The sequence below is a fragment of the Scophthalmus maximus genome, chromosome 8, assembly GCF_022379125.1.
Source record: "Scophthalmus maximus strain ysfricsl-2021 chromosome 8, ASM2237912v1, whole genome shotgun sequence".
Taxonomy (NCBI): Eukaryota; Metazoa; Chordata; class Actinopteri; order Pleuronectiformes; family Scophthalmidae; genus Scophthalmus; species Scophthalmus maximus.
The window spans coordinates 16,299,441-16,316,005 of NC_061522.1; positions in this window are offsets into that span (position 1 = coordinate 16,299,441).

Genomic DNA, 16,565 nt, shown 5'->3' on the forward strand with positions numbered 1-16,565 from the left:
ATAGAATATTACAGGGGCTAGAAAAGGGACTTCAACTCATTACTTTGACAATTGAAAAATTCAGAACAAACATAGGGGTAATGACCCTGTCTCTTAGAAATGGCTGGATTATGTTCAGAGGGAACTTTTTGTGTATCTACATTTGGGTCAAAGGCAATTTGGTTAACAGTAGGAAACAATCATGGTTTTGGATAAATGTTAATAAACGTATGTCTTACATCACTGGGAACCTATTTCTGTATGAAACCAGACTATGATCGTTTTACTTTAACTTAAACTAAGTTTACATCAGTGCCCAAACATAACCATGGAGATATCTATTATCTATGGTTATTCAGCTCCAAAAGTTAATCATCTGGAGAAACCCTCCCAAGTAATATTCCCACCAAGTGAAAATCCGTCCATGCATTTCTCTTCTCAGTTATTTTGTACACGCACACATACACTCGGGGGTGAAAAAGAATACTTGAGGGAGTTGTCTGCAAATTTCAGCCCCTTCGTATCTAACTAATCATCTACAACCTATTCAATCTGCTCCCAGAGTCGTACACTCCTCTGAAACATCTTTTTTTTTGTGTGTGATAAATGATCTCCTGCTTTCTATGAAATCAGATTCACTTCTCTTACTCAAGTCTCAGTGCAGCTTTTGATACCATACTGTAGATCACTGCACATTCCTAGAGTCATTGGAAAACCAATTTGGTGTCTGACTTATCTGAAAGAACTCTCTCGCATCTCCGACAGTAATAGTCAATATATTCTGTCGTAAAATATTCAGTACCAGCTACTCTGACTTCCGCCCCCAGTCCAAAAACCACAGATTGGAGTTAAGTTAATTGGAGATTCGAAATTGACCGTAGGTGTGAATGTGAGAGTATGTTGGCCCTGTGATGACCTGTACCATGCCTCTCGCCCAATCTCAGCTGGGATTGGCGATAATGGATGGATGGATATTACAATGATAATAATCAGCTGTATCTTAAAGCTGATGACTCGACTCAAATTATCAAATTAGAGGCCTCCATGTCTGCTTGGAAAAGGTGGATGTCAAAAAATGTCCTCCTCTTAAATTCAGATAAAACTGAGTTGCAGACCCTGGTTGGAACAAGTAACACTAACGCACAACACATTGAACACATCATAAAACTCAACTTGTTATGCTGAGACTCTAATTCACATTTTTGTTTCATCCAGACTGAATTATTATAACATTTGGTTTTCAGGCTTGCCACAGGATGTCTCTCTCTCTCTCTCTCTCTTTCTCTCTCTAACCCATTTTCTCCTCCCTGTCCTTCTTTTCACACTCAGGCTCCCTGACAGCAATCGTCCGTCCTGGGACCCCCCCCCCCCCCCCCCCACACACATGGCTTGTGGTGCGTTGTGTTGCTGGAGGCTTCGGATCTGAATGTTCATCATCCAGCAGTCCCAGCATCCACCTTACTTCTCTCTCCCTCTGTGTCATTGTTTTATTTTTTTCTAAGTGAGTGAAAGATGTGACTGGTTTTGTGGCAAAATTTGCGATTTGTGATAATGGTCTATATGAATGAAATTTGACTCGATAACTTAGTTTAAGTTTTACAGAAAAACAAGACGCCGTTATCGGTACTCAAGAGTAAAGTGTACTTTGTTATCCCTTTAGGATTAAAATGTCGTCATAATGGGTTTTTTTGTGCCATTTCATTTTTATTTCTCGGTCACAATAAAAATGCCAGAAATTGCTGACATGGCCTCTAATACCCTTGAAAGAACGCAACGGTATGTGCAGAGCTGTGGGAGGATCGGTTTCCTCTTGTTCCCTCTCAATCGCTGTGCGTCATGGCAACTTTTCCATTTAGCAGGACGGCATTGGAGTGATTCATGTGGCTGTTGCTTTTTTTTTTTTTTTTTACATAACAATGTATTTTATTAGTATCTCTTCTCTGCACATCAAGTGGGGTGTTGGTGGTGGGGGTGCTAATGCCCCGAACCCTAACACTAACTATGAAAATCTCTCCTGGGCTGAATGAAACACAATGAATCAAGCGGATCTTGCGAAGGCCAAAGAATTATATGATGAACCCATTTCTCTGAATTAGGTATTTACTCGTCTTTGTGAGAAAAACGGAAGGTATAATGTGGATTCACAGCACGGTGTTTAGCGATAATGTCACTATTTAAAACAGACTCTGGGGTTTGGGTTGCACTAAACAACCATGTGTTAGTGTCCTAAAAACCCTGTAGCCATAACCAAGGAATTACTGCCATCAATGAATATAAAGAGCCCATTTTCTTGGTGCTTGGATTTCTAACATGACGGCGTCAAGATGTTCATGCGAGCTCAGAACAGAGCACTGCCGCCACCGTTGCACTTACTTTGTTTGATCGTCTTACAGACACATTGGAGGGATGATATTGTGACATCAAACAGTTCAACAGGGTGGCGCTACAGCCTACGAAATGATATCGATAGAAAATAAATAAAGTAATGTGTTAAACTTTGAAATGGTCATTTATTTGTGTGGTGCGGTCCGCACCATTTTTGCGTGTGATGGTGAGTAATGCTGTCTGGTGCGCGGGCCAGGAAGACAGCTGGTATAGCTTAGTTGGTTACACCACTGACTTTGGAACCTGAAGGTCGGGGTCCGATTCAAGGCCCAAGTCGCTTAGGACAAAAAGGTGTCAGCAAAATGAATTGTAGTGATAAAAGGTTATTACCCAAAGCTGCAATTGCCTTCAGCTCTGCAGAGCACATTATTTTGTAGAATATCTGTATATGTCCCATTTAATGTGTATACATTAACTCATAGCTGATGTTTAAGTCTAACTAGCTGTTCATAATGTAGTATTGCCACAACAAATTGTAGTAGCCACGGCAATCTGAGATTACAAAGTTTCCCTCTGAAACAACCTCAAACTCGTTTATAAGTACTTGAGCAAATTTAGATGATAACCAGGCGGGTAGCTGCTTCGTGTCAAAAGTAGAAGAATGGAAAAGTTTCCTTTCAGTCAAGGACCACGGTAAAGTTGCTGCAGTCCATCTACACCTCTGTTCAAATCAGTCCCCAGCCTATTGTTATTCCTTTAAAGGAATTTCGGCATGTGGAGTGAAAGTACTTCAGTGATTTTTTAAAAAACACTTCACAGAGTCGTATACCAGCACTTATAACACCGGGCCAAAAAAAATTCACACAATAGAATGAATTAAAAATTTGAACAAAAGCCATTTAAAATCAGTTTAATACTGACAGACGCAAGCAGCGACAACCACAAATGGAAGAAGGTGGAATAGAACAAGTAATTTAGCCTCACACACTAATTCAGTCACTGTGTCAGGACAACACTCCTGTACATCAATGCAAACATCCAAACGCACACACACACACACACACACACACACACACACACACACACACACACACACACACACACACACACACACACACACACACACACACACACACACACACACACACACACACACACACACACACACACACACACACACACACACACACACACACACACACACACACCTTTGCTTTATGATGGACCAACGTTCCTCTGAGTAAACACTGCAATCTCTCGGCCGTGTGTGACGGACATGCCACTGAATCCGCCTTGTCCACCCATGTTCATCTGCTTGTTTTTTGCAACTAATGACCTCGGTTTTTCCCCACGTCTGCACCACACAACTAAAAAAAGAGGATTTTCCTGTTCCTTCTTTGCTGGCCTGTCATTTGGCACGGTGACGCGGTGCAATATTAATCGTAGTGTTTGTGAATTTTTCCCTGTTGGTGCTGCGTTTCCCCAGTGTCACATCAGAATGAAAAGTGAAAGTTCACCGTCCCCCTGCAAGATAAGTGTGTAATTGGAGTAGAGATGCAGCACCTTTGGGAGGCCCCCTGAAATTACGCACAAAGTCCCTGCAATTGAATCCTCCTCTGGTAATACTATAATTCCTGTCCACCGACATGTTGCAGAGATTACCTGCCTGCTACCGTATGTATGAGAGAAAGGGGTTGAGGGTTTGTGTCTGAGAGAGAGAGAGAGAGAGAGAGAGAGAAGAAAAAAATGTTGGTAGTTTTTGCTTATCTCCAGGCAACAGACACATCCCTCTGCCTTGTGTCTGACTTGTTGTTTTCATATTTCTGCAACAAGTTCCCACTTACTGAAATGGTCACAGGGGAGGGAAGGGTCACCAGATGGAAGACAAGGAAAAGGAGGAGGAGGAAGCGTGACAGAAAGAAAAAAGGGATGAAAAGGAGAGGAGAGGCCAAATTGGAGAAGGGGAGTAAAAGAGAGAAGATGAGAAATGGAGAGAGATGAAGATGTGACTAAAGGGAAATCAAGATAAACAAGGAAAGAAGAGGGGAACAGGCGGAGGGAAGGAGACGAGGAACGGAATAAAAAGAAGAGAGGAAAGGACAGGAAATGAGATGGATACGGAGGAAAGCAAAGAATGGGGAGATGAGAAAAGGAGGAAATGGGCAAGAAGAGTAACATTAGACACACAGGAAGGAGAGTGAGGGAGATAGACAGGGAAAAGGAGGGGAGAGAGCAGAAGAAGGGGGAAGGAAACAATAGAAGCAATAAGCTTGAATGTTTACCACTTAATCCCCTCAGGAGAGTTGTAACCCTGTGAGAACTAACTACTGTTGAACCCTAGACAGTCCACGCCCACACACACACACACACACACACACACACACACACACACACACACACACACACACACACACACACACACACACACACACACACACACACACACACACACACACACACACACACACACACACACACACACACACACACACACACACACACACACACACACACACACACACACACACACACACAGTTTTAACACGCCGTCGTATAGTCGACACTTTCTTCTCGCTGTCAGGACCCTGCTGATGAATAATGATGACTGATAGCCGGGATATAAACATCCGCTCACTGATCGAGCCCTGAAATGTTTTATATGATGGGAGCAGAGTTTGCGATCCATTTCTCACGCGGCCGTGCCGTAAGGGGCCTGCGTGGTCGCCGTCACATCACGTGATTCCTGATTAACGTCCAACAAGGAGCTGAAAATCTTTCTCTGATGCGTTTGCGTTTCTCCTGCATGTTATGGGAGATTGATGTCTGTGTTTCCCTCAGATAACTCCCCCATGGTCTGAGTAATTCCCCCAGAAACAAACAGGAACCCAAAAAGCATGACGGGGAGAGATTGAGAGACCACGCCAGATGTTGTCCTCCCCCGAAGCCTTCTTTTCTTTTTTCTCCTCGGACCAACGCTGACTAGCTTTTCCATGCACAATTGAATCTCAAATGATTATCCCATCAGTATTCACAGCCAGGCCCTTTCCCCGCCGCCGTCTACCTCTCTGCTGCCCATGCAGAGCCGATTTCGTTCGGTCTCATCTTTCATATTCTGCATCTCTTTTTCAACCCACCTCCAATGTCCCTTGTGAAAGGCTCTGTGAATTGAAGAGTGAAATAATTAAATCAAAGCAGGCGCCCCATATGAAATCGGTGCTCGTATGCGTCGGGCATTTTGGAGTTTTTTTCAAAATACATCCACACGGGGAGTGAAGGGAAGAGGCAGATGGAGGAGAGGAGGTTAAAGGGGAAATACCTTGTGGAGCAGATCTGGGAAGCAGATCTGCACATGGATGGATGTACAGTACAATCACACAGGAAGACACACTGCTTTGTTGCTTAACAGTGACTCGTGAAACTGAAATCAAATATTCCGGCTCACTGCAAGTCTTTTTAAAAGGCTGACCTTTGTTGGGAAGAGATGCTACGAAATTCCCTGGCAGCGTTCTTTCTGCTGAACACAACCCGAGCAAAGATCAGCGGGCAGACGCTTCGTACAGCACATTTCTCAGGTATTGTTGTCTTGTAATGGGGTTGGAAGGTTTTTGTGCAATAGTATAGACCCTCACATTTTAAACCAGTACTACTAGAGTATTATTGAAACAATAATTTATGTTCGCTTTCACAAACCTGTAATTCATACGGTGTAACGCAGTGTAACGCTGCAACAAGCCCGTATTATCAGCTTGTTTGAAGGGACAATGCCGACATGGTCGCAAAGTCCAGCTGTAGCCGCCACTTCTCCCCTGATCCAACAAAGCAATATTTGTCTCCCACCTGATTTCTATTGAGCAATTATGTTTCATGTTTCACAGCTCAAATATTTACAAATGCGCGCTCCCTCGGGGGAGCATTAAAGTCAATGAGTGCTATTTTGGAGAGGCCACGTCACAGCAAGGAGCAAAGAAAAGTAGGTCTTTAAAAACACGACACGGGGCATCGTGGGTTAAAGTAAGTAATGACGTGAGGAAGCAAAGATTTGCTTTTTTGTAAGCAAACATTATTCATTATTTATCTGTTAACATGAACACAGGATTTTCATCCATCTACCCATCCCCCAACACAACACACAAAATCCCTCCCTTAAGACGGTCCCTCCGGGTTTGTACACGTTGTACAGCACAGTCGTATTTCACAAACAGAAGGCAATCATAGGATAATAATAAATTCATAAATGATGAGAGAACCGATACGGACAAAGCCTCTCCTCAGCATTCAGCCATCGTCCCCTGCTGTAGGTGAAGCACCATCCAGAATATATAGATGCCACATAATCGCAGAATGGAGCTGAAATATACCCGTTTTACCACAAGATCAGATCAGGCTTTATTATAAATAATAAATATAATGTAAACTGAATATATACGGTGTACCGCTGCACATCAAATATTGAAATTGGCAGAAAGACAGTTAATATTGCACATTGAAGATGTCCAGATATCAAATTGTTGGACTATTATTCAAAATCAATTTCCTGCCGTTTGCTTTTATGTGCTGCACAGGTTGTCACAGACAACTATTTCATGACTGTAACCCCCCTTGACTTGTACAGTAGGTGTGGCCTTCCCAACAGAAGGCATAAATCCAGTTATTTGTCGAGAACCACATTTAACTTCTTTCATCCAGAAATCCTGACTATACAGTATGCACAGAGAGCGGGCCTCTTCGGGTCCCTCTTATATATATGAAGGTGATACAGCGACGTGAACTGTAGTTCCTTTGCTCTAGTTGGATATGTTATAGTCCCAGATACCCGTCTCTGAAGCTTCATCTCTTCCCCCCGGGTCACCAGGCCATGTTTAAGGGAAAGTGTCATTCATTTTACTGGAATTGTCAAGCACCTCTTAGCATTGTCCTACTGTAAAAGTATCACTACGAAATTTTATAGATTAATCGCTCATTTGCTGATATTTTTAAAGATTAAATTCATGCCCATTTTGGATGGTGAATAAACTTGAGGGGAAATGTGTTCTTAGTGTGTTTGTATTTCTCCCTTAGTTGCTAAAATTGCATCACCCCAGTCCCTTGTCACCCCTCGAGTAACATCTGATTGAACATGAGCTTTTTCTCCCCTTTTTCTTATTAAAATCCCAAACCTCCAATGTAGATTTGACATTACAGCCTCTGCAACCTCTGATTCCCTCTGCTTCAGGTCAAACAGGAGAGTGGCGAGTGAACATCTCACCAGTAAGAATCTGGATCATTTCATAACCACACCACCAGATACCGAAAATGAAATTTCGAAAGAGGCCAAGTCATCGTGGATGTGTTCAAACATGCAGAGTTGTTTTGTATCTTTTCAATCCCCAGAGTGACAAATGTAACTTGGCATATAAAACAGAGAATGTGGGTCCTACAGGCTTCCACAAGTGCTAAGTATGGAGAGCGTTTACTTTTTGTGATATTTCATATTGGTATAATAACTTGACCCAGTCAATACAATTTTTCTCTACACCAAATTCCTTGAATGTAAAAAACAAACAAAAAGCCCCATTCTACGCGACAAATGCCTTTTCTGCATCCAGTGAAACAACCATACCTTTAGTATGATGTCTGTTTCGGATGAAGTGTTTTTTTCTCCCAGCAATGGCCCCGGTTTGGTCATTGTTGATATTGTGTAAGGGGATTTTCTCTTAGAACCAGGAGGTTTAAATAAAAGTTTGACATCTAAGATTACCAAGCTGATAGGATGAACATTCATCCCCCGGTTGATCCTTCATAAAGAATCAGGCTGTAATGTCTGCTTCTGTAAGTGTATGTGAATAAAACCATAACTCAAGGGAGTGATGAAACAGAAGAGGTTGCACCATTTCATCATTGAACTGGTTTATATAATTCTTAGCTCAAGCAGTCATGAGCCAGGGCTTTTCCTGGTTCGTAAGATGCGGACATCCACAGTCACTTTCTCTAATGTCGTAGGACCATTCAATCCTGGTTCTTGTTAGATTAGAGCAGAAAACTTTTTAAAATCGCTCCATTAGCCCTGATGCCCCTGCCAGCTCCTCGCTTTTAAGCAGCCTCTTTGGGATAATACTTATTCATGCAATTTCTACTCAAGTTAACAAAGAGATATTCAGAGAATCCGTCCATTTCTTCACAGGGTTGGCCAAAGTTGGTAAGTTACCAAATTCCTTAAGTTTTTGTTTCGCACATTTAATATTCTGCTCTGCCCTTTGAGTGAGCAATGAACTTCATGTCACTCTGTGGCCAGAGTTGCTCTTAAATTAGTCTCAGTTGGGCTCTGGTTATATGCCCTTTCACATTCGGAGGCCTGTTTCAGAAGGCAGATTTAACAAACTCTGAACTCAACCCCGAACTCTCAGCGGATGAACCCTGAGCTGGGAAACTCTTGAGTTTTTCTGTTGCAGAACAAGTGATGTGAGTTTGTTTACTCTAAATGAAGTGTGTGCCGGGTGAATAGGAAAAGCCATCATCAAAGGAGGTCGGATACTTTGATTCACTTTGGCAACGGGGAAAATTAAGAGCAGAGCGTACATTGTAATTCAGTGGACCTGGAAAGATTGAGTTCAACATTAATCTATGAACAAAATAAATACAGCAGCAGTAAATATTTAAGAAATTAGTCTAGAAGTTTACACTATTAGAATTTATTACTGAAGTCCATTGGATGACATTATCATTATTATTTACTCATATTTGTATAACTGTTTTGCACTTTTTTATGATAATGCACTGATAGGCATGCATCCAATTTCATTGTTCATGTGCAATGACAATAAAGACTGTTCTATTCTAGCAGACTTTAATTCCCTTAATGGATGCTTAAGTGCTGACATCAGAGGATGGATTCAAATTTATTCAGCTGGAACCTCAAACAAATAAGTCATGCACCTTTATGGATCTGTGATTTTAACCTCTCAGTCTGACCCAGTAAAAGCCTGATGATTCTTGCGATTTGTAGTTGAAAATGTAAACTTTCAGATGCTTATTTGACATTTATAAATTTTGCTGGACATGGAATCACAAAAAGTAACTGACATGTTGTTGTTAAAGTGTTTTGGGCCACACCACAGTCAACCTGACTGCTCACGCCCGCTGAGTGGGATTGTTTCTCTTACCAGACAGTTCATCTCCACTCATTCTGAAAAGCCTTTGTCATAAGACCAGGTGGGGCATAAACATTTAAAATTGAAATATGACTTCACAAGACAGAAGCAGGATTATTATAGCATAACAAAGCCTTGTAGTGGTGGTGTTCTTCTTTTCTGAAGTTTCATTGGCGTTGTTTTGGAGGCCTTATGAACAGGCGCCTGTTCCCAGGGGATCACACAGACATCTAATCGTGTTTATGCCAAATTGAGCAGATTGAAACATGAAAGTCGATTTTTTGCCGCAAAAAAACGAAACTGAACACTGGAACTCATCCCTGAGGTTACAAACCCTTGCTGTCATAGCTGCTCCACTGTTTAATGTACACACGACTTGGCTGCTCCCTTCTGATTTGCTGGGAACGTTCCAGGGAGAATACCGGTGGTTTTTCTTCCATTTGTATTTGCCAGCCACATAACCCAATTCACCCATAAATATGGGCTATCATGTCCATTTTCCATACCTGGGCCTCAAACTAATTTACCACTGGCAGCGATATGAAAGATGAGCCCTTTGTCTCGGGGAAATGGGATTATTCTCACCGGAGGGAAGAGTCGGAATCACATCAGCTTTGAGAAAAAGGGTTCATGATGGTACACGAGAAGATGACGGTCAGAATGCAGTTTGGGGTAGGATGTAATATACACAGGAATCAGCGGCTTGCAGGATCGCCATTGTCATTTAAACAGAGCAGAAGGCTTACACACAACGTGTTCGCCTCCAAAGTGGCCTGTGTACTCACTTCACTGTCTCTTTTACAGACTCTCACAGAGACACAACACACACCTGCTGCTTCCAAACCCTTGACTCTGATATCAATTAGTCTTTTGCTTGAGCACATTCAGATCATCCCAGGAGTTACCCTCCTTCTCTCTTTCCAATTTTACCCTCTTGCTAAAACAAATGGAATATGTCATGACAACACCCACATATTAGATCATATTCTGCACCATTTGAATTCAAGCTCACTCAGGCACACCCCTTACAATTCTCCATGATACAGATAATTACACATAACTCATTTGTTTCTCTATGGTTTGCAGGCCTCCAGTGCTGCCTTGATTTCTACTGGAAGGTTTTAACTCCACATAAAATAGCCTGCTTCTGAATTATTCATATTTACCCAGTGCTGACGTGACCCCCATTGTACTAGTGTTGTATTTGTAATGAGTACCTATGTAGGAACATGGCATGATGGGTGTTGGAGGGATGATACGTGGATGGATGAGAGTTGGCATATCGTTGAGATAATCAGAGGGCTCAATCACATGCCATTAAATGATAAGTTGAATTGTTTGCACGAGTGTAATTACATTCTTCTCACTTGCTGTTTTACAGAAGATTGTCTCTCAAATTAAGATTGCAGCTCAGGAGGAGCTGCAGGAGAGATGATCAGAAAACTCCGGCAGCTGCTGCTGCCAGTTAGATGAAAAGTAACAATAACCAAACACAGACACTGCAGCAGCTACTGAAAGAAGCTGAACACAGACTATACAAAAACAATGGTCGGGTCATTCATTATCGTGAACCTAATGTTGTCATTGTCTATTTTGTAATCCTACCACTGATGCTTATTTGTCAAGTTTCTCTTTATCCAAACTGAGGGTTAAAGAATGAAAAGTTTCATATTTTGTACAAATAATGGGGCAACTTTGTGATTGGCTGAGGATGGACACCATTATATCATATTATTGACGGGCGAGAGGGAATACTGTACATGAAGCCTTCCATTTCTGGCATCTTTAACATGCACAACCTCAACAAAATTAATTGAACAAAAACGAAAAAACAATGTTGCTATGACAACCTGTCTGATCAACTTGTCCTGTTCTTGTACATCTGCATCTCAAAGGCCCTGAAAACTGTCATTTCTTTAATTACTTCATTACTGTGAATAATGGGCTCCCCTTCAGTAGGAACACAATTTCAATCAAAAATTTTAATCTTAAAATCTATGCCAGCGTGCATTAGCTCACATTTCAATTGCACGACCCTATGTGGGCTGTTGAAAGGGAGTTTGTGAAGGTATGACTACATCAAACCGGTCACCACCTGAAAGGTTCTGACAGTATGTAAGAGAATATGGGATATGAATGAGTGTCATCAATACGTACTATCAATACTACTAGTACTCTCCATTGCGTTTGCACAATCTTTCCATACTGATACACATTGTTGTAATGGGCATTAGAGGTCTGATAACAAAACAGAAATCAATCACAAATATTTGAAGCCTGGTAATAATAATAATAACTTAATTTTATATAGCGTCGTTCAAGGGACCCAAGGTCGCTTTACAATTCACACAAACAAACAAAAGTCATGGGGGATTGTAGGCCTTGGTGAACAGGGGGGTTTTGAGGAGTCTTTTGGAGATGTCCAGAGAGGGGGCATTTCGGATTTCTGAGGGGATGGAGTTCCAGAGGGTTAGGGGCTTTAACACAGAAGGCTGTGTCCCAAAAGTACGCAACCTGGTGTGGGGGATGGAGAGCAGACCCTTGTCTGTGCAACGCAGATTGCAACTCCGGGATGGGGAGGGTCCAGTAGGTATTGGGGGGCAAGGTCGATTTGCCCTGCTGGTGTTTATGGAGATTTGTGATCACAAAGACTAAATGAGTCACAAAGCAAACAATCTATACAGCAGTGAGTGAGCTGGACTCAGTAAAAGGTCTTTTGCTTTTTCGGTTTGAGCCCAGTGAAGTTATGTACTGTGTGCAGTTTACATAACACCTTACTGAATTTCTGGAAAACAAAAGTTCATTTATAGCGGCATCACATTATGGTTGATTTTAATCTGATGGCCTGAAGATGTGGTGCTGCACAGGAAATTGTGCTTTTTTGGGGGGGGGGGAAATCAATGAACAGAAATGAATGCAAACAATGTTGCCAGTGTACATTACACTCTCGTAATGCTTCATCCAACGAGCTGCACTTGTGACTTCACGGTGCCGCAGACGTAACGTCTTATCACGTCGAGCTGTGAAACAACAACCGAAAAGAAAAAAGATCCTTTGGCAACAGTCCTGTGATTATAAGCAGCCTAGCATGTGCAACCTGAAATAAAAAAACGCCACTTAATGAAGTCACAGTCATGCAGCATGACTTGAATCATGACATATCTGAAGATAAAACATCGACAACAGCCTACATTCGTCTCTTCACACACTATTCATGAACCCGCCGCTTCCATAAAAGTCGGCGTCATTAAGGGCCGCAGTGATGAAACAGCTTTGCGCGCAGGTGTAATCTCCTTCAAACGCCCACCGGCCTGTCCATCGGCACACACTCGTCAGCCATTACAGACACTACAGCCACCCACTTGAGCTGCCCTCTTGGCTTTCACGCTCACTTTGCCGATCCCGTGTCACCAAATAGATATATTCTTCTCCCGCCGTCTGAAACCCGCGGAGACAGGCAGCCGCAGCTCAAAGAGCCCGAGTGACGGAGAGAGAAAAGCTCTCAACTCTTGTCGCTTTTTATCTGCGATGATAATTATAGAGCCACACGGTGTGCCAAGGGCAGGAAATGTGTTATGTCGTTTCTTTGATCTTCCACCTATGATTAATGCTCCACCACGACACTCATAACCACCATTGTGCCAATAACACCGCTGGGGATGTATTAGCTGGTTGTCTCGATTGATGTGTGACAGGCGCGTGTCGTGTGTCCATCAGGGTGATTGGCTCATTAAAGTAAAGTCGCACTAGGACATATATTATACATGGTTGTAGTGCTGAAAAGATTATGCAGTTTAAATCTTTATTAATTAATTAATTAATTAATTAATTAATTAATATATATTTGATTTGTTGTTGCTGTCAAGGATACATACCACACAGCTTCCGTAGTAGCTCCACTGTGAAAACCATACTTCTCTTTCTGTTCCCTCACAAACTAAAGAATAAAGGAAAACTGCAGTTTATTTCAATGATGCGTGTTTCTCACAAACGTGGCTATTGTGTCTCTGACATTGTACTGATCGCAGAGCTACATATGAGGAAACAAGCGAGCCGGCCGAGTCACCTTGCATATCCATCCCCGCATGCCTGGTTTCTAATGTACTTACAGTATTCAAAAGAAACAAACCAGAACTAACGTTCAGCGCACGGAGGCCGGTGAAGGAAGCAGCAAACTACACTTGTAGTTTGTGTCCACACACACACACACACACACACACACACACACACACACACACACACACACACACACACACACACACACACACACACACACACACACACACACACACACACACACACACACACACACACACACACACACACACACACACACACACACACACACACAGAAAAACCACTCGTGCACCCTAGGGCTGGGCGATATGGCCTATAAAGAATATCTCCTCTAAACCACTTCAAATGCATAATTCAACCCTTTGGTGCATACAATCACACCAGTATGATGATTCTAGAGAAGTCCCTGCAATCTATGTCTGTATTTAAACATTCTTTAATCTTAATTATATTCATCAATGGTTTCTAATGAGACAATTTTTAACTAGCGTGCAAAAAAGGGGGAAATCACAACCAAGTTAAATTTAACAAAACAGTATTATTCCAACCAGTCAAAAAGACCAAGCAAGTCTCACGCCGGCGGCACAACAAAATTTCAAGTGACAATGTGTCATCGTGGTATTCACAATATCATTTAATATCTCTTTTGTACAACAAGCCGCGATACATTGAATATGTTCGCGATACCGCCCACCCCTAGTGCACCCCCACGGGAGTTAAAACACAAAAAAACTGAGGTGACCTTTCCTCCCCAGGAGACTGACACTGTGCACCACAAGTTAAAGTAAAAGGAACTACAAAGTTAAAGGAACAAATTACAGACACCAGTTCATAGCAGACATGACTTGCAAACAGCACTGGGCAAAAACAGCAGCAGCAGCAGCAGCAGCAGCAGCGAGGGGCGTTCACAGTGACACGGTTGTCCAGTCCATACTCACTGATGTGGTCCCAAAGGGTCACAGCCCCTTAGATACCCTGACTGAGAAGCTGGAACACATCTAATGCAACATCACGCCGAAGCAAACCGAGTGTTACATACCTCTCCAGTTTGAATGACGAGACGGCATCAACGACAGCACATGGCAGGACAAAGAGGAAGTGACACAGTCAAGAGTCTGACATATCACTGGGCCTTATTGGTCGGAAAGGAGGAGCTAGTGAAGGGCTACGTTCAAGATCAGAGAGGGGTGGATAGAGACAACCTTTAGTTTTGCTGTATGAAAGGCTGCTCAGATCACTTTTGGACCACATGCGTCAGCTTCACTTTCAAAACTCTGAAAGTTGTTCACATAGCTCTGCAATTAAAAACAATGTCTCAATTTTCTCGCCAAAACATATTTTTGGTACGAATTTGTCCATTTAGGGAATCGAGCCCTCATTGCTCCAACCCCCAGATGTTTTTAACTCCACCAGAACGTTAGAACCCTGCGTATATCTTGCTTTCCTCAGCCGTATAGCAAATTACCTCACAGGTCTAATAATCATGCCCCGTTATGCTGTGTGGTCTCTGGGATGATGGGAACTGATTGCTCTCCATTATAATGAGCTCCGGCAAAATAGATTTGTCTAGCCAAATTATTTTCCAGGGAAATATCCATTGCCAAGCATTGTTTTGTGTCTCCAATCAGACCCAGAGGCCTGACAGCTAATCAGCCCGCCGTTTATAAGACTCTATTTCAAATGAGACCTCTGAAACACTTTGAAGAATCCTCTGTCAAAGAGGAGACAGACAACAACGCGCAGACTGTTAATAAAATATGTTCGGACTTCAATTATATGTTCTTGGATGGTATAAAGTACCGTTTATATCACAGATGTCCAGGGAAAGTGCTACATTAAAGATGGAGAAATAAAAGTAGGAGAAAAAACAAGAGTGAGTCATCAGTAGCACAATGAGTAATTGTGTATCGCTGCAGCCACCTCAAATAGGCAGATGTCACTCGGGAAAAAAACAACTGTGCAGGTTGTAGTATGTGGGTGCCTCAGTCAATATCCATCGTCATGGTGACCTTTTCACCCCGGCCACCTACAGTACAGATGCACAAAGCAGACACACCCATCATCACTCCCACGTCCATATATTAAAAACACCCCACGCACACACTCATACTCACACATTGGCAGAAACAAACACTCAAAAGTGAGGCAGTTGAGTCAAATGCAACTTCGTTTGTCCTGTGGGATTTTTTTGCTGCTTCTGACATTTTGTCCCCGTCGTCTGTGTGAATGGTAGCTGCACTTAGCCACCATGGTTAGCCTTTTGGAGATGGATGTGCACTCTAACCTGATGATCCATGCCCCGATTCCCAGAGGCTAAGTGTGTGTGCGTGCATGTGTGTGTGCGTGCGCGTGTGTTAGTGTGTGTGTCTGTGAGGGGTCTGCTGACTTCGACAGCTGGCTCCTTCCAATAGGCTGTCAGCAAGCACGTCCGCCTAATGATATCACTGCTGCTTGTTGATGTGTGAGATACAGAGAGGCAGACGGAGAGGCAGAGGAGGACACAACAAGACACCTATTCATCGGTGAATGTCCTCTGAAAAAGTCTTTGGCTACGTCCATAATACTACATTTTCATCTCAAAACATTGTTTATTTAAACGATCCTCATCCAAACAAGCATTTTTAGCTCTGTATGAGAAACAACGTGTCCATACTAATACACCTGAAAACGCGTATCACATGACTATTCACGTACACAGGTCATGCACATGCAGGTGTTAACAAGAAGCAGATTGTCTATTTACAGGTGTTGTAAAAAATACTACGAATGAGGAACAGCAATGGCGGATGGTAAGACCCGGTTAGATCTTTACTTAAACGAAACAGCTGGAACAGTTCTTGTTATCGAGGGGAAGCAATGCTTTGCATCTCAGTTTGCAAATCTCAGTTTCTGCTTGTCCCGACGAAAACGCAACCCTTGATTTTTCAGTCTAAAACAAGGGGCCGGCAGCATTTTTCCAATAGTCTCTGGAGTCGTGTGGATGCTGGGCGTCAACGTTGCAAACCTGATGCATTTTAAAACAAAAACAAAAGAGTGTGGACGTAGCCTGCCGGGAAC